Raw genomic sequence first — 16,171 nt, 5'->3', positions numbered from 1 at the left:
GACGACTATCTAAGTATGCCTATGTGATTGTTGCACATGTGTAAGGGAATGTGCTGCAGTACATGAGGAAAATAGACTATAGTGTGTGTAATACTGTAAGAGTGTGTAATTGTGACCAGGCCATGCTATTGCCAGAGCATATGAGAGTAGAATTGTCATCAGTACAGACTGAGCTGTTTATATAACCAGGGCTGTTGTGACAGAGACTGGGATCCTGAAATGAGATGGTGCTATAGTGCAAGAGCCAGCACCCTGTCACTAAAGGTAGAAAAGTGTGTCAAGTTCAAGTCAACCTGTTGTCTCTCATAAGACTGTTTTGAAACCACTATGTCTGTATCTCATCTGAGTAACTGGCAAACTTGTTGCCTCTTTGTGAGTAAAAGTTCTTTGCCACACATCCTACTTTGATTTCTAAAACAGGGCGAGACTCCCATCCCCTTCAATCTGCCACAACCTAGGGCCCAGCAGAATGGAAATGGTGCAGTTAGGAAAGGCCCCAAGATAGTAGTTACACTGGTCAGAATGGCTAATGGTAAAATGTCTAAAGTGTAAATTCCTATAGGGAACAGTCCTACTAAGGCTGTGGTGATAATGATAAACAGACACATATATAGAACCTATAGTCCTTATACATAATTCAAAGTGCAAAATTTCTTAAGGTAGGGTTTAACAGGACAGGCATTACTTTTTCAGCAAGAAGGGGCATTATGGGTGCAACTGGTGAAACGTCCCATAGTTCTTAGCATGTGAACAGTAGGGAGATGGGTCTCTCAGTAGAACTGAGAGGTCAATACCACACATTAGCAGTCTCTTCTATCTAGTCTAGGGCATCTCAGCCCAACAAGAAGAGAATCCCAACATGGATAAGGGCTTACTTCAGCAAACCATGGGTTAGAAAGAACATAACTTGGAGGGGCTTGACAATTCAACAGAGATACAAATCAGTCCCAGTTCTTGGACAGTAGCAGGTCCAGGTCTCTTCAATACTACAACCACTTTTATAGAACTAACCTCCATGGCTATATTTCCTAAAGTGAGAAAAGGGGAAACCCCACAGGAGATGTTAATTATGGGAATGCAATAGGGGCTGCAGGAAATGGTAACCTAGGGTGATGTAGCAGAAGCAGCCACTCTGGGATGGTCAAAGTCATGGTCCCAATAGACTAAGTCAGTGGCAGGAATCGTTGAGTGCAATGTAACACACTGGCTTCCCTGTTGGCTATGTAGGGTCCAAACATCAGCCTTTCAGATGTGGAAGTGAGCCTAGATAGAGCCTAGATGCCTATCCAGGTTTCTCAGATGACGCATTCTTTCAGTTTTCAGATCATAATGCCTTGGCAGTGACATGGGCACATCACATGACATCTCAGGAGAGCACCGGACACCACAAGGAAGAAGAGATGGACTGCTGGATGCTGCAAGGAGGCCCAAGAGAGGTAATAAGGGGAGAATAAATGGTCTTTATTTTTGTCAACTTCCTTGACCTTCCACCTATAATTCCTTGGGGTCTGAAGAGACTCCATAATATAATAATTTACTGCAATGTATGTCATAGTGGCCATTTTAGTACATCTGAGATAAATCCCAAATTGTCTGTTTTTTATTATTATATAATTTGAAATGTTGTGGTTGAATCTGCTTAGTTATGAACCTATTTACCCATCTTTATCTCTTACTGGAGTCACAGCAGAACTAAGGCAAAACACTTGATCACTGCCCTATGCACTGTTTCTTTGCAGATAATAAGAGCCAAAGATATATTTTCTTGAGAATTTTACCATCTCTGGACGGGTATATTGATGAAGCTGCCATGCTGGTAACTGATGTGAATCCAAACCTTCCAAGAATGTGAAAATACAAATCAATCATATTGGGGTCACCACGAAGCTACAGAGGTGAGCAGAAAGAAAAGATGCAATCTAGGAACCTCATATACAACATAAACATAGTAAAATGTTTTCATGTGGATGTTATGGGAAGTGTTGCTGGCATTGTTATTAATGTCACAAGTTCCTTTCCCTGTAACAGTAATTATTTTCATTGTTGCTTGATGAAAGAAATGTAGACACATTAATTACAGCATGGAGACAGTTAATCATGTTAAATACAGGGTAGGAACGGTCAATGCAGCTGAAAAGCAACCATATGACAAGTTTACTCAGAATATACCATTTTACGATTTTCTATTATGTTTCTTTACATACAGACAAGGTTACCAATTCAAGGATATTTTGATTTCAGGCTTTTCATTTCTCTTGTGGAGACAGTCACCAAGGTCACTGACCAATGATTCAGATAGATCTTGATGACTGTCCTCATGTTCACAGATTATCACCTCTGGCAAGGAAATCTATGGAAGATGAAAGGAGGGGGCGGCAGGGGAAAAAGGGTTGACAGAATTCTCATCTGACTGATGAAATGGCCAAATAATCTTTAAGTAAACACAAGGTCGTTGCTCTTTCCAGTGAATACATCACATCAACTCCAGGTAATTTCAAGGTTCAGCAGAGGACAGCTGGGTCACTGGTAATTTCGCCTTATCTGGAGATAACACATGTGTAACAATACATGGATATTATCCATTATTCACTCATGAGTCATGCTGCACACACTCCATAATCTATGTGCATTATGTCTCCCAGCGCTTGGATAGATGTGTGCTGGGATGAGCTATGATTCCTTGATTCCTATTCTGCTGTAGGGGCAGCAGAAGGAATGACACTGGTTTCTCAGCATTGAAGCTGCTGTAACTCAGCTCCTGTGAAATTACTCAAGCGCTGGATTACAGGCCACAGCCTAGGGATATGATGACTGGGAAAAAAAAAACTGATAGGGGTGGAGGGAGCCAGGAATCTTGTTCTGATAAATGGTTGATTATATCAGATCCCAGAGGAAAGAAGCATGTGAGGGAATATGAAAATCTTAACAAGCTTGAAGGACTGGTAGCAGAAAGTCTGCAGAGGGTTTTGTTAGCTAATGAGTTCCCCTTGTTCAGCTCCGGAAAACTGTCTGATGACAGCTGGCATCAAACTGCAAAGAGGACTCAGTGCAGCTCTGCAGCAGAGGCGTTACCAGATGACTTGTTGCCTGCTCATATCTAAGGAATGACAAGACCCATGACAAAAGATGCTATTTGAATTTTATGGTTTACTAAAGAAAGACAAAAACTTGTAGAAAGAAAGTGTTTTTTTTTTTTTTTTTTACAAACATAAAAGCTCAAATCCCACTACTTACTCTCTACCAATCACTCAATATGGTATACAAAAACAAGAGCAAAAGTCTGTAAGCTGTACTGGCAGCGTGCACATCCTGTAGAAATATGCAAATCGAGAGTGACATAATTAGACTGAAGTCCTATGAAAGTGATTCATTTGCATATATAATCAGGATGGCATTGCCATGTAACATTAAAGGTTTCAAATGGATAAAACAAATCCATATCTCTGACATTTTTGCATTGATCATTTTTATAATATTACTTTTATTGGAAAATTGATCCACTAGTTATTCGAAGGACAGTGATGAAGCTCTTTTTTGAATGTATTGGACATGTAGATTCTAGATACTGCCTAATGCGCCTAGCTTAAAATAAAGCGGGATACGTTTATGCTTGTATTTCTTTCTTTCTGTCAAAGGATCCCCCATTATAGATGGGAAGAACAGCTTAGTCTGCATTTCTACGCGTCAAAAACATTGTAAAAGTGCTGAAAACCTGACATCATAGGATAAACGGATTACATTACATGGCTGCCTTTATCTAAAACAGTGCCACATACATAGGGTGTGTGTACTATTGCATTTCAGCGCTGTTCCTAACAATATCAGACATAACCCATAAAGAGGTGTGAGGCTGGTACTAGAATAATGTAGCTATGTTCTTCTTGTTCTATAGAAACCCATGATACATTAGGATTAGCAATATTTATCATCATTCCATTTACAGTGTAACAATGGAAGCCATGACCCTAATGTGAACAGTGACTAATACAGCCATACTCACCTATGTTAAAATAAGAAGGTATCTCACATCCTGTTTTAAATAATGTTTAAATGATCATATTCTAGTTTAAATTATTATTTATTTATTTATTTATTTATTTATTTGTGAATAATAGAGATGAGCGAACACTAAAATGTTCGAGGTTCGAAATTCGATTCGAACAGCCGCTCACTGTTCGAGTGTTCGAATGGGTTTCGAACCCCATTATAGTCTATGGGGAACATAAACTCGTTAAGGGGGAAACCCAAATTCGTGTCTGGAGGGTCACCAAGTCCACTATGACACCCCAGGAAATGATACCAACACTCTGGAATGACACTGGGACAGCAGGGGAAGCATGTCTGGGGGCATAAAAGTCACTTTATTTCATGGAAATCCCTGTCAGTTTGCGATTTTCGCAAGCTAACTTTTCCCCATAGAAATGCATTGGCCAGTGCTGATTGGCCAGAGTACGGAACTCGACCAATCAGCGCTGGCTCTGCTGGAGGAGGCGGAGTCTAAGATCGCTCCACACCAGTCTCCATTCAGGTCCGACCTTAGACTCCGCCTCCTCCGGCAGAGCCAGCGCTGATTGGCCGAAGGCTGGCCAATGCATTCCTATGCGTATGCAGAGACTTAGCAGTGCTGAGTCAGTTTTGCTCAACTACACATCTGATGCACACTCGGCACTGCTACATCAGATGTAGCAATCTGATGTAGCAGAGCCGAGGGTGCACTAGAACCCCTGTGCAAACTCAGTTCACGCTAATAGAATGCATTGGCCAGCGCTGATTGGCCAATGTATTCTATTAGCCCGATGAAGTAGAGCTGAATGTGTGTGTTAAGCACACACATTCAGCACTGCTTCATCACGCCAATACAATGCATTAGCCAGTGCTGATTGGCCAGAGTACGGAATTCGGCCAATCAGCGCTGGCTCTGCTGGAGGAGGCGGAGTCTAAGGTCGGACCTGAATGGAGACTGGTGTGGAGCGATCTTAGACTCCGCCTCCTCCAGCAGAGCCAGCGCTGATTGGCCGAATTCCGTACTCTGGCCAATCAGCGCTGGCCAATGCATTCTATTAGCCCGATGAAGTAGAGCTGAATGTGTGTGCTAAGCACACACATTCAGCACTGCTTCATCACGCCAATACAATGCATTAGCCAGTGCTGATTGGCCAGAGTACGGCATTCGGCCAATCAGCGCTGGCTCTGCTGGAGGAGGCGGAGTCTAAGGTCGGACCTGAATGGAGACTGGTGTGGAGCGATCTTAGACTCCGCCTCCTCCAGCAGAGCCAGCGCTGATTGGCCGAATTCCGTACTCTGGCCAATCAGCGCTGGCCAATGCATTCTATTAGCCCGATGAAGTAGAGCTGAATGTGTGTGCTAAGCACACACATTCAGCACTGCTTCATCACGCCAATACAATGCATTAGCCAGTGCTGATTGGCCAGAGTACGGAATTCGGCCAATCAGCGCTGGCTCTGCTGGAGGAGGCGGAGTCTAAGGTCGGACCTGAATGGAGACTGGTGTGGAGCGATCTTAGACTCCGCCTCCTCCAGCAGAGCCAGCGCTGATTGGCCGAATTCCGTACTCTGGCCAATCAGCGCTGGCCAATGCATTCTATTAGCCCGATGAAGTAGAGCTGAATGTGTGTGCTTAGCACACACATTCAGCTCTACTTCATCGGGCTAATAGAATGCATTGGCCAATCAGCGCTGGCCAATGCATTCTATTAGCTTGATGAAGCAGAGTGTGCACAAGGGTTCAAGCGCACCCTCGGCTCTGATGTAGCAGAGCCGAGGGTGCACAAGGGTTCAAGTGCACCCTCGGCTCTCCTACATCAGAGCCGAGGGTGCGCTTGAACCCTTGTGCAGCCTCAGCTCTGCTACATCAGAGCCGAGGGTGCGCTTGAACCCTTGTGCACACTCTGCTTCATCAAGCTAATAGAATGCATTGGCCAGCACTGATTGGCCAGAGTACGGAATTCGGCCAATCAGCGCTGGCCAATGCATCCCTATGGGAAAAAGTTTATCTCACAAAAATCACAATTACACACCCGATAGAGCCCCAAAAAGTTATTTTTAATAACATTCCCCCCTAAATAAAGGTTATCCCTAGCTATCCCTGCCTGTACAGCTATCCCTGTCTCATAGTCACAAAGTTCACATTCTCATATGACCCGGATTTGAAATCCACTATTCGTCTAAAATGGAGGTCACCTGATTTCGGCAGCCAATGACTTTTTCCAATTTTTTTCAATGCCCCCGGTGTCGTAGTTCCTGTCCCACCTCCCCTGCGCTGTTATTGGTGCAAAAAAGGCGCCAGGGAAGGTGGGAGGGGAATCGAATTTTGGCGCACTTTACCACGCGGTGTTCGATTCGATTCGAACATGGCGAACACCCTGATATCCGATCGAACATGTGTTCGATAGAACACTGTTCGCTCATCTCTAGTGAATAACAGTACACTGTAGGCTGGAAACTAAATTCAGGACCAAGGACAGCAGCTTTTTCTCAATAAGAATGCATTACCTTGGCTTTAATACACTGTGATACCAGGTTGTGAATCCAGTATTCCAAGGAGAGACCCAATAATTAAAATTTAACTTTTAATTAACCCATGAAAAAAGAGAAAATATAAATACATGCAAATGACCAATAGAATGGATCAGGAACCGCTTACATGCTTAGGGCTAGTTCACACGGGGCAAGAGGGGGCGGAGTTTGATGCTGAATCCATGTCAGAGTCCGCCCCCTTACAATAGGGCGGACTCCGCGGCTGATTCAGCCCGGCGTCCGCCTCGCGACAGCACCCTCCGGACTAGGCCCATTCATTTGGGCCTACTCCGGAATGGGAAGCCGCGACTGTCGGAAGCCTGGGCAGTCATGGAAGGCGCATTTTGGCCCTATTCTGACGCGGCTTCCTGCGTCAAAATCAGGACCAAAATACGCCTAACCATGCCCCATGTAAACTATCCCTTACATTCTGTCCATTTGTTTAATATTCTTGCATTTATTATAGACAATAATGGATTATGGTACAGGCCACATAAATGCACAATTGTATGAACTCATACATGCTGTAAAAATATTTCTAAGATATCTCCAGGTCTAATTAATAATAATAATAATAATAATAATAATAATAATTTTTATTAGTAATAGTCATTGTTTAATATTGATTTAAATATCAACATAAAAAGTTGCAGCACTTTAAAAATTAAGGAGGTAGTAAAACAAGTAAGATGACAAGTAATTAAAAAAAACGGCGTAAACAAATTGTTTTCTAGTGCACTTGTTAAATCAAAAGATATATTACATTACATAATGATAAAGTACCAAATCAACAAAAATTTAACAAGTGATTATTTGGCAATGTAAATCACAAGGTCAGCTGTAATTTCTATTACTAATTACTTGAAATGAAATGTTAAAATATTCCTCTGATTCCACTTGCAGTTAGAAATCATTAACTTCAATAAAAATTCTATGGCAGAGCAGGGAATATGCTAATATACCATTTCCTGACCAACCATTGGCATCATCATATAGTATGTGATTTTCATTCAATAGTGAAGTGAGTGCCACATATTCTTAGGAAACTCAATACCAATATAATTAGCATATTAATTGTGTTTTATTAGCATATTAATTAATAACAATTGGCGTAAACAGTATTATGTGCCACCACTGATGGCAATAATTGACATAGAATAACATCTATGCACCTCCCTCTGTCATCCCCACTCTGCTACTCCACCTACCAGGGCAACTATTCACAGTGTACTCCCTTGTTGTTCTGTAAAGGACAAATGTGTGCACCCAAATCATATTTAAGGCAGTGCCACAGTCCACCTGCATCTTAACAATATAAGTTCTTAGTATGTGAGTTCCTGCAGGGGTATTCTATTTCTGCATTCTGACTGATGCCCTGTTTATAGAACTGTTTGGTGCCAATTCAGATTCCTTGATACTGCAAAGTCCAATTGACCTCGCAGTCAGAACTGGTGAGGCATCTGTGGGTCTGTCTTGGCTCACATTGTTATCAGCCAGCTTCTGCTTTTGTTTTGTCTGGCATCACAACCCTAAAAGATTATTTGGCTCTCATAGTCATTTTTCATAATGGAACAAATTCAAGATGGTTCAAGATGTGGCAGAGCAGTTTTCTGGAGATAAAATTTTTTTGGCTATTTTCATGAAAGCTACAAGATATATTTTCATCTCCGACCTTACTCTTCAGGTGATGTGCAGTAACAGGTCGCTATTGTTATATCATTTCTGCAGGGTGACCCTTAAGCATGGACCTTTTCACTAAATCCCCAAGGTTCAGAATTGTATTCTGTGGACCATTTTTTTTCTACACTAGGTTTCTTTATGATGAACCTCACCTTACAGCCATCGCTGAATCTAATCTGATTGTCTTTCGCCAGGGTCACTGCCCTGTGGAAAGTGGTCAGTTCATTCTGATTGTAATGATGCTGCTCTCTGTTGCCAGTTCCGTCAGGGTTTATCTGACACTATTAAAGACTTTTTGGCAAGCTACCTGCAACTTAATATGAAACCATACCTCTCGCTATTCGTTTGGACCAATGATTACATGAACACAAAAAGGAACATTTTTTTGACTCCATTCCCCTGTGTTTACTCGAGTCACACCTTGAACCTATGGAGCTAGGATCTATTAATTCGACTCCTGACAGGTCTTTCTTCTTGTTGCGGAGATGCCAATCACTGGCTTAAGAACTGGAGCACCACCTCGATGATATCCTTGTTTTTCTCAGTAAATTCTGTTACCTGCACAGGTATCAGCTAATGGTAAAGCATTTATTGACTGTAGATCTGCAGCTAAATATTTAAACTCTCAGGTTTGCTAAGCAGTTTGAGATCTCAATGTTTACACTCGTGACTCCTGTCAATGTTACCGCTGTGGACAGGACACCACTGTCTCAAGGTTCAGTTAAATATGCCACTGCAACAGTGACACTGAGAATAGGCTGTGCCTTCTGAAGCCATTTCTTTCCTTATTTTAGATAATATACTTGCTGAAATTGAGTTGGGGCTTCCTTGGTTACATTCCCATAATCCAGTTCTTGACTGAGAAAAAGGGGAGCTGGTTAAATGGAGCTCTAACTGTAATGCTTCTTGTTCTCCCTTTCTGGTCACTACTATATTTTGTGATGCCTTGTCTTTATCTAAAGAAGTTCTGGATTCTGTAAATTCTGCTGAAACGTGTAGTAACTCTCTGCCACTTGGGTCTTCTAATAAGATCAATGACGCTGTTGATGTTACTTGCACTAATTCTCTTAGTTGTGACTCTCTTTCCGCCTGCACTGCAAAAAGTTCTGAGGTGGAAATAGAGTCTAACAAACTGTATACAGTCTGAGATTAGGACCAGTCGCACCTAAGAAAATCCCAGTCTGTTTAAAAGAAGAAAACTAATTCTATGGGTAAAATGCTATACCCTTTATAAAAAAAATCTTTTTTGATAACTAAGGATCTAGAGACTGCTCTTAAAAAGGGATGGTACTGTCAGGATTTTCAATCTGGCTGCTTTACCTTTAAGGTTACTGTGTCAATCTGGGAAGCTTCTGCAGTTCAAAAGTTGGGTTGAACCAATTAGCAAATGAGGAGGCCTATATAAGTTATCTCCCTTCTGACACAGGCGCCAACTAATTGTTCTTTTTCTTAGATTGGCTCTGCATCTTGTTTGTGTTCACGTTTGCATCCTTTTCACCTTTGGCTTCTTTTTTGGATACTCTATTACCTACCTGAGACTGATTCTATGTTGGATTATATGAAGGAAAACCTGGAAATGGGAATTTATCAGTAAGTATTTCTCCACAGCCAAAGTTGTTTTTTTTCTTTGTTCAAAAGAATGAATGCTTCAACTATGCATAGACTATCGTGGTCTAAAGATCAATGTGAAGAATAAGTACCACCTATCTCTGAACTCTTTGATGAGATCCACAGAGCAAAGCTCTTTTCTAAAATTGATCTACCCAGAACCTACAATTTAGTCTGCATCAGTGAAGGTGATGATTAGAAGATAGGTTTTAACACCCGTGATGGTCACTAAGAGTAGCTCATCATGTGGCTCAGATTTTGCAATACTCTTGCTGTTATGTTTTTTAACACAAAAGTGGACATGTGCCAAAAACTTAAACAACTCAACTCCCAAAGATTGTGTCTATGGTCCTCAGACATATTTCTAAATGCTTTTAATAATAGCTCATACTATATGAAAATCTCTAATTGATGGGGGTACGGTAGGTGTGACACATTCTTGTAGCTCAGCTTCCATTCAAGCTAAAAAATCTAGTAAAAATATACTGTAGGTGGTACATGGTACTGGTAAAAACAAGGGTTCCTTAAAAATGTTAGTACAGATAATCATAGCTGAACTTTATGAATACAGAAGTGCTCGTTTTTACCTGCAAAAAGAAGATGTTATAATACCTGTGTTTTTTTAAATAACAGTAAAGGTAAACCTGTTGATTTTAGTATACTATTTCAGTCACTGAGAAATTACAGTATTGTAAAATAATACTTACACTTGAATACTTTACAGTCCTATAAGGGTGTAAATACAGTCTCATGGATGGAACATATGAAAAAGTCTGACAACAATGTATCAAATGACAAACTTAGCATTTTTACACTGACTCAGCTCTATTATATCTCTATAGGAATGTATGCTATCACTTAATTAACATCCGCTAAAAATCTATAAACATCAAGAGAGTTACTAATAACATTATTATTATTATTATTATTATTATTTATTTATTTATTTATTTATTTATATATATAGCACCATTAATTCCATGGTGCTTTACATTTGGGGGTTACATACAATACACAGAATATACAGGTAGATATAATGCTAACAATGACCGACTGGCACAGTGGGGTAGAGGGCCCTGCCCGCGAGGGCTTACAATCTATGAGGGAACATTATATGGATGGCTATCATAAGGAGACTTTCACTTACTCTTAGAGGGAGTGAAAGAATGAATTCAAGGTTCTTCACATCAATCAGAGTTCCAGATGGCCAAAAAATCATTGTTGATGATGGCTATTTCCATCCACCATTTTTCTTCCTTAACTGTAACATACCCAGCAAATGCAGGAGATTGAAATCTGACTTGATAAACAACATTATGTGAAACACTTGGCTATGTGATTGAGAGCTGTAAACCTTGAATATTTGACCGAGGGTCTACTTTTAGTTCCAGTGTTATTGGTAGCTTCTGACCTTGGTCTTGTATCTTCTGTATTCTTGTGTTTAAGGAATTACAACTTTATTGCTATCACAAGTACTGTATGCTCCGTGCATTTACTCAGCAAGAGACACACTACTCCATCTGACTAACCGATAACAAGTCTACAAACTGAAGCATGCAGTGAACATGTTTTATACTGGACATCTTATGTCGTGTACTCTGTGAAATCATAACTTTCTCTTTCATATGCTGAGAATTTTGTTAAATTGCACGCTAAGTAAACTATTTCTGCCTTTCATTATCCATGTTACCTGGAAAATTACAAGTCCATTTAGTTACAGTGTGTCTCTAGACATAGGTTTTAATATTTAAAAGTAGAACATCTGTGTTAACTGGGGAGTTGAATTGAATCATTTTAATAAAGTCAAAAGTGTTCAAAGGAGAAACCTCCTCTAAGCAAATTTTTATCGTTTCCAATTATAATAAATTTAGTTTGTAGTTGGAAATGCAAAATATTGAATACAGTAAAATACTTACCTTTTATGACTCTTTGGTTACATCAGATAAAGTTCTCTACTGAAAGCAAGTGATTTCAAACATATTTCTCTGTAAATTAGAAGTGTTCTCAAGGATCACACAACATTTAGGTCTTGATAATGTTCCACCATGTTTATATATAAAGCATCAGATACTGTTAGGTCTCATATCCTGTGTCCCTGTGGCTCCATGCTATATAGTTGTAGGCACTGTGTGCCACCACATGGTGCTTCCATAGAAAAAAAAGCATGCATGTAAAATATTTAAGCAATGGAGCATTTAAATGCAGCAGCGACAATTTCTTTTCAATTGGATTCATAAAGAATCTAACACATAAAATCCCTGTATGCTTCCATATAAAATCAAAGGCATATGGAAGTAAACTACAGTAGGTCCCATATGCTGCAATGGAAGACATGTTGTGACATGTAAAACTAGGAGGTTACTTTCATATCTGTATATTTTTTTCTATTTTTCTGATAGGTTCTAGGAATAAAAAATTAAAATAATAGCAGTGCCAGATTTGTCATATGGCAAATACCAACAGTTCCCAACGAACCCTACTGATTGTCACCCTTATCGACTCACATTACCATCATGGTCTCTTCATATTACCAGATAAAACAGAATTGCATGTTGTACTATTCTTTCCACTATTTTTAATAGATTCTGCAAAAGCGACACCTAATTGGGACATTTGGATTAATTGAATCTAAAATCTAAATTATAGTTTTAATCAAATATAATATGTGGCAGTTAGGTAGTCTTATATTAGTAGAGACTATAGCTGTATAATAGTACCAACTATTTACATATGGACTATGCAACCAAAAGGTGCAGCTGAATGAGCAAACTACATGAATACTTCTGTATCAGCCTAAGTAACATGTCCAATCACCTTGATGCATGAGCACATATTTTGCTTTAGGACTCCTTGTAATGGTTTTTCTGCAAAGAGATCAATGTGTGATTGTATCAGAGAAGATAACCTTTGTAATACAATCGTGGTAAAACACACATTGCACCAATTTGGCGACCGTGAGTTCTGTGACTGTTTTGATAAGGTTGTCATTGAATGCGTAGAAATAATAATTCAATGAGAGACTTTGGAATGTATAAAATTACTCAAGCAGCTCTCTATAATGCAAATTTACCTCTGGTGGATGTAGAATATAAAACACTAGGCTCCTTTATACAAGCAGATATTCATATTACTGTAGAAATCTTTAGTAATTCCACACCAGTATTTATATACAATATGTCATTTCTGTTATCATTAAAAAGTCATATCAGTTATCAGTCAAACAATTAACATTTACATACTACAATTTTACTAGGTTCAATGGTTTTTATTTTCATTTAAAATATAATTTTTGCAAATAAAACTTTCTAGTGCTAGTGGTTAGGCGCTACACCTAGTTACATTAAGCGATTCTCCCACAGGCTTGGTGATCAATGACCTGATCATAAAAATACACATCTTGTCTATACAGTATATCACAAAACAAAGTCTAAATACTTTAGTACACTAGAAGTAACTTATTTTCGTGATGTTTGGTTTGATAAGTAGGGCATTTGGGTATAATAAGTAGATTTGCTGGTAATCTATGGGCTGTTTTTCTATCTATCATCTATCGATCTGTGTGTGTATAATTCATTGTGTTTAACCAGAATGTGGGCACCTTGAACATACCATATATATGAACTAAGACCCTGACTATAAAATAAACATGATCGATGATTACATTTATTATATTGGGTCCACAATGTTGAATGACTATATGAGCAGAATTTTCAGAACAGTGTGCAAATGAATGCAAGTACCTTTGCTATTAAAAGTAACTTATTAGAGATGAGCGAGTAGTACTCGATCGAGTAGGTATTCGATCGAATACTACAGTATACGAAATATTCATACTCGATCGAGTACTACTAGCTGTTCGAAGTTAAGATTCGATGCAGAACCAGCATTGATTGGCAGAATGCTATACATTGCCAATCAACTCTGGTTCTTCTATTACCTTTAGAAGTCTTCTCCCTGCACAGCGCTCCCGCGTCCTCTTCCAGCTCTGAATTCACTCTGCCAGGCATCGGGCCTTGTAGTGCGGGCATGCGCAGTCGGCTCTGCCCAGGCCCGATGCCTAGCAGAGTAAATTCAAGGTCGGAAAAGGACGCGGGGACACTGTACGGAGAAGAATCCAGCCCGACCCTCACTCATGGACTTGGTAAGTAGAATTTGATCGAATGTTGCGTACCCCTGAAACAAGCATTTCCCCCCTAGACTATAATGGGGTTTGAAACCCGTTCGAACAGTCGAACAGTGTGCGGCTGTTCGAATCGGATTTCGAACCCCGAACATTTTAGTGTTCGCTCATCTCTATAACTTATCACAAATGCAGTGCAATCTTTAAGCAGCATGCTATCGAGCAGAAGGAGGTTGAGTGGATGTTGTAGAAACAATTTAGCACAACTTAGCATTTATTAATTTATATTTTAGCATGTTTAGAAAGAGCCAACTAGTCATGGGGAAAGCTATCTCTATAGAGGACAGGCTGTCAGTCACTGATAGGACCACTCCATGACTAGATGACTGTTTCTAAGCATAGAAAGAACTAAGTCATAAAGGAATAAATGACAAGTTATACTGAACTGTTTCCCACAACTTTATATATCAGCCTCAGTTCTTCCACAGCATTTCTTGTGTTAGCAGAGGAGGGATCACAATACTGTCCTGGCATGCAACAGGTGAAAAGAATTTTATTCAGGAACAGAACTTATAAAGTAATGATTATAGATGATGTCTGTCAGACTTTCTACAACAGCATATATCTCTCTCTGTTTGTCCAATATTCTCTGTGAAAGAATGTGTTTTCTTTTTTATACCAACACTGAGGCACACAACAGTGTGTTATAGTGGAATGTGATGGAGCAGGTGGCAGTGGTAGTAAGCACCAGGCAGCTGTGGCAACATATGTGGCAGTGCGACTAGGGCACAGGACATGCCTGCCTCAATGGTGACAGTGGTGGTGGAAGGCAGCTGTAACAGCATGAGTGGCAGTGAGGAGGGGGAATAATATGATGGACCAGGCCACAGAACATGTTTGACTGAGAGGTGGCAGTGGTGGTAGCTGTGACAATATCTGTGTCAGTGCAGCAGGGCATAATATGATGGGCCAGGCCACAGGACATGTCTGCCTGTGTGGTGGCAGTGGTGGTAACTATTTAAGAGTAAGGGACCATTCACACAGAGGAAAATGGTGAGGAATTTGGTGTGGAATTTCAGCGATGAGAAAAAAAAAGCCTCCCATTGACTTCAATAGGTTCCTTTTTTTGCTAGAAGATAAAGGAACCAATTGAAGTCAATGGGAGGATTTTTTTCAGCGCTGAAATTCCACACCAGATTCCTCACCATTTTACTCCATGTGAATGCACCCTAACAGCCAGCACCAGGAGCAGTACAGTAAATGGAAGCGGCATCATGTGGAGATGTCTGAAAATTCTCTTGAAAACATGCCTGATGGATTTTGATAAAAGTAATTTTTTCCACGTTGGCGGTGGACAGTTTTGTCCTTTTAGGTGTTACAATGTCAGCGGTAGCACTGAACACCCTGTCGGCCATTATACTTGAGGAACAAGATAAAAGACGCACTCTAGGTACAAATGTGTCTGCTGGTGTAGCTGAAAAATTTCTGGTTCATCATCTTTCAGATACTGTACGATCTTACGGTTTTACTCATTCTGACACTTGGAGCTGTGGCACTGGCAGAGGAGGTGGAGAGCTGGCTGAGTGAGGTGGACTGGGAGCTGGCAAAGACCAGTTTTTCCACACTAAGGGCCCCTTCACACGGCGGAAACGCTCCTATTTTTTGAACATTTTTTTACGGACGCAAACATGAAAACGTCGCATTTACGCAACATTTTAATAGACGCTGCGTAAACGCGACGTTTACGCAGCATTTTTGACCACGTAAACGCTGCGTTTACGCGGTGTCTATTTAAACGTTGCGTAAATTCGACGTTTTCATGTTTGCGTCTGTAAAAAAACGTGCAAAAAACGGGAGCGTTTCCGCCGTGTGAAGGGGCCCTAACTATGGACAGTTTCATCCTTTTACTTTTTACAATGCCATCGACAGCACTTAACATTCTCTCATCCATAACACTCGAGGACCCTATAAGACTCCCATGGCAAATTGGACCAGCTCCTTCCAATGCTCTAACTCAGGGGTCCTCAAACTTTTTAAACAGGGGGCCAATTCACTGTCCCTCATACCATTGGAGGGCTAAAATAAAAGTAATTTTTTTTAATGTTATACACTCCCCCACAGTATTATACACTTTGCAGCAGCCCCCCCCCCAAGTATTATATTCTGCACAGTAAGCCCCCACACACAATGTATTACATGCTCCTCAGTACGTCCTCCCACACAGTAT

This window comes from Leptodactylus fuscus, chromosome 2 (genome assembly GCF_031893055.1).
Source record: "Leptodactylus fuscus isolate aLepFus1 chromosome 2, aLepFus1.hap2, whole genome shotgun sequence".
In the NCBI taxonomy this organism is placed as follows: domain Eukaryota; kingdom Metazoa; phylum Chordata; class Amphibia; order Anura; family Leptodactylidae; genus Leptodactylus; species Leptodactylus fuscus.
This window is presented reverse-complemented; position numbering follows the sequence as displayed.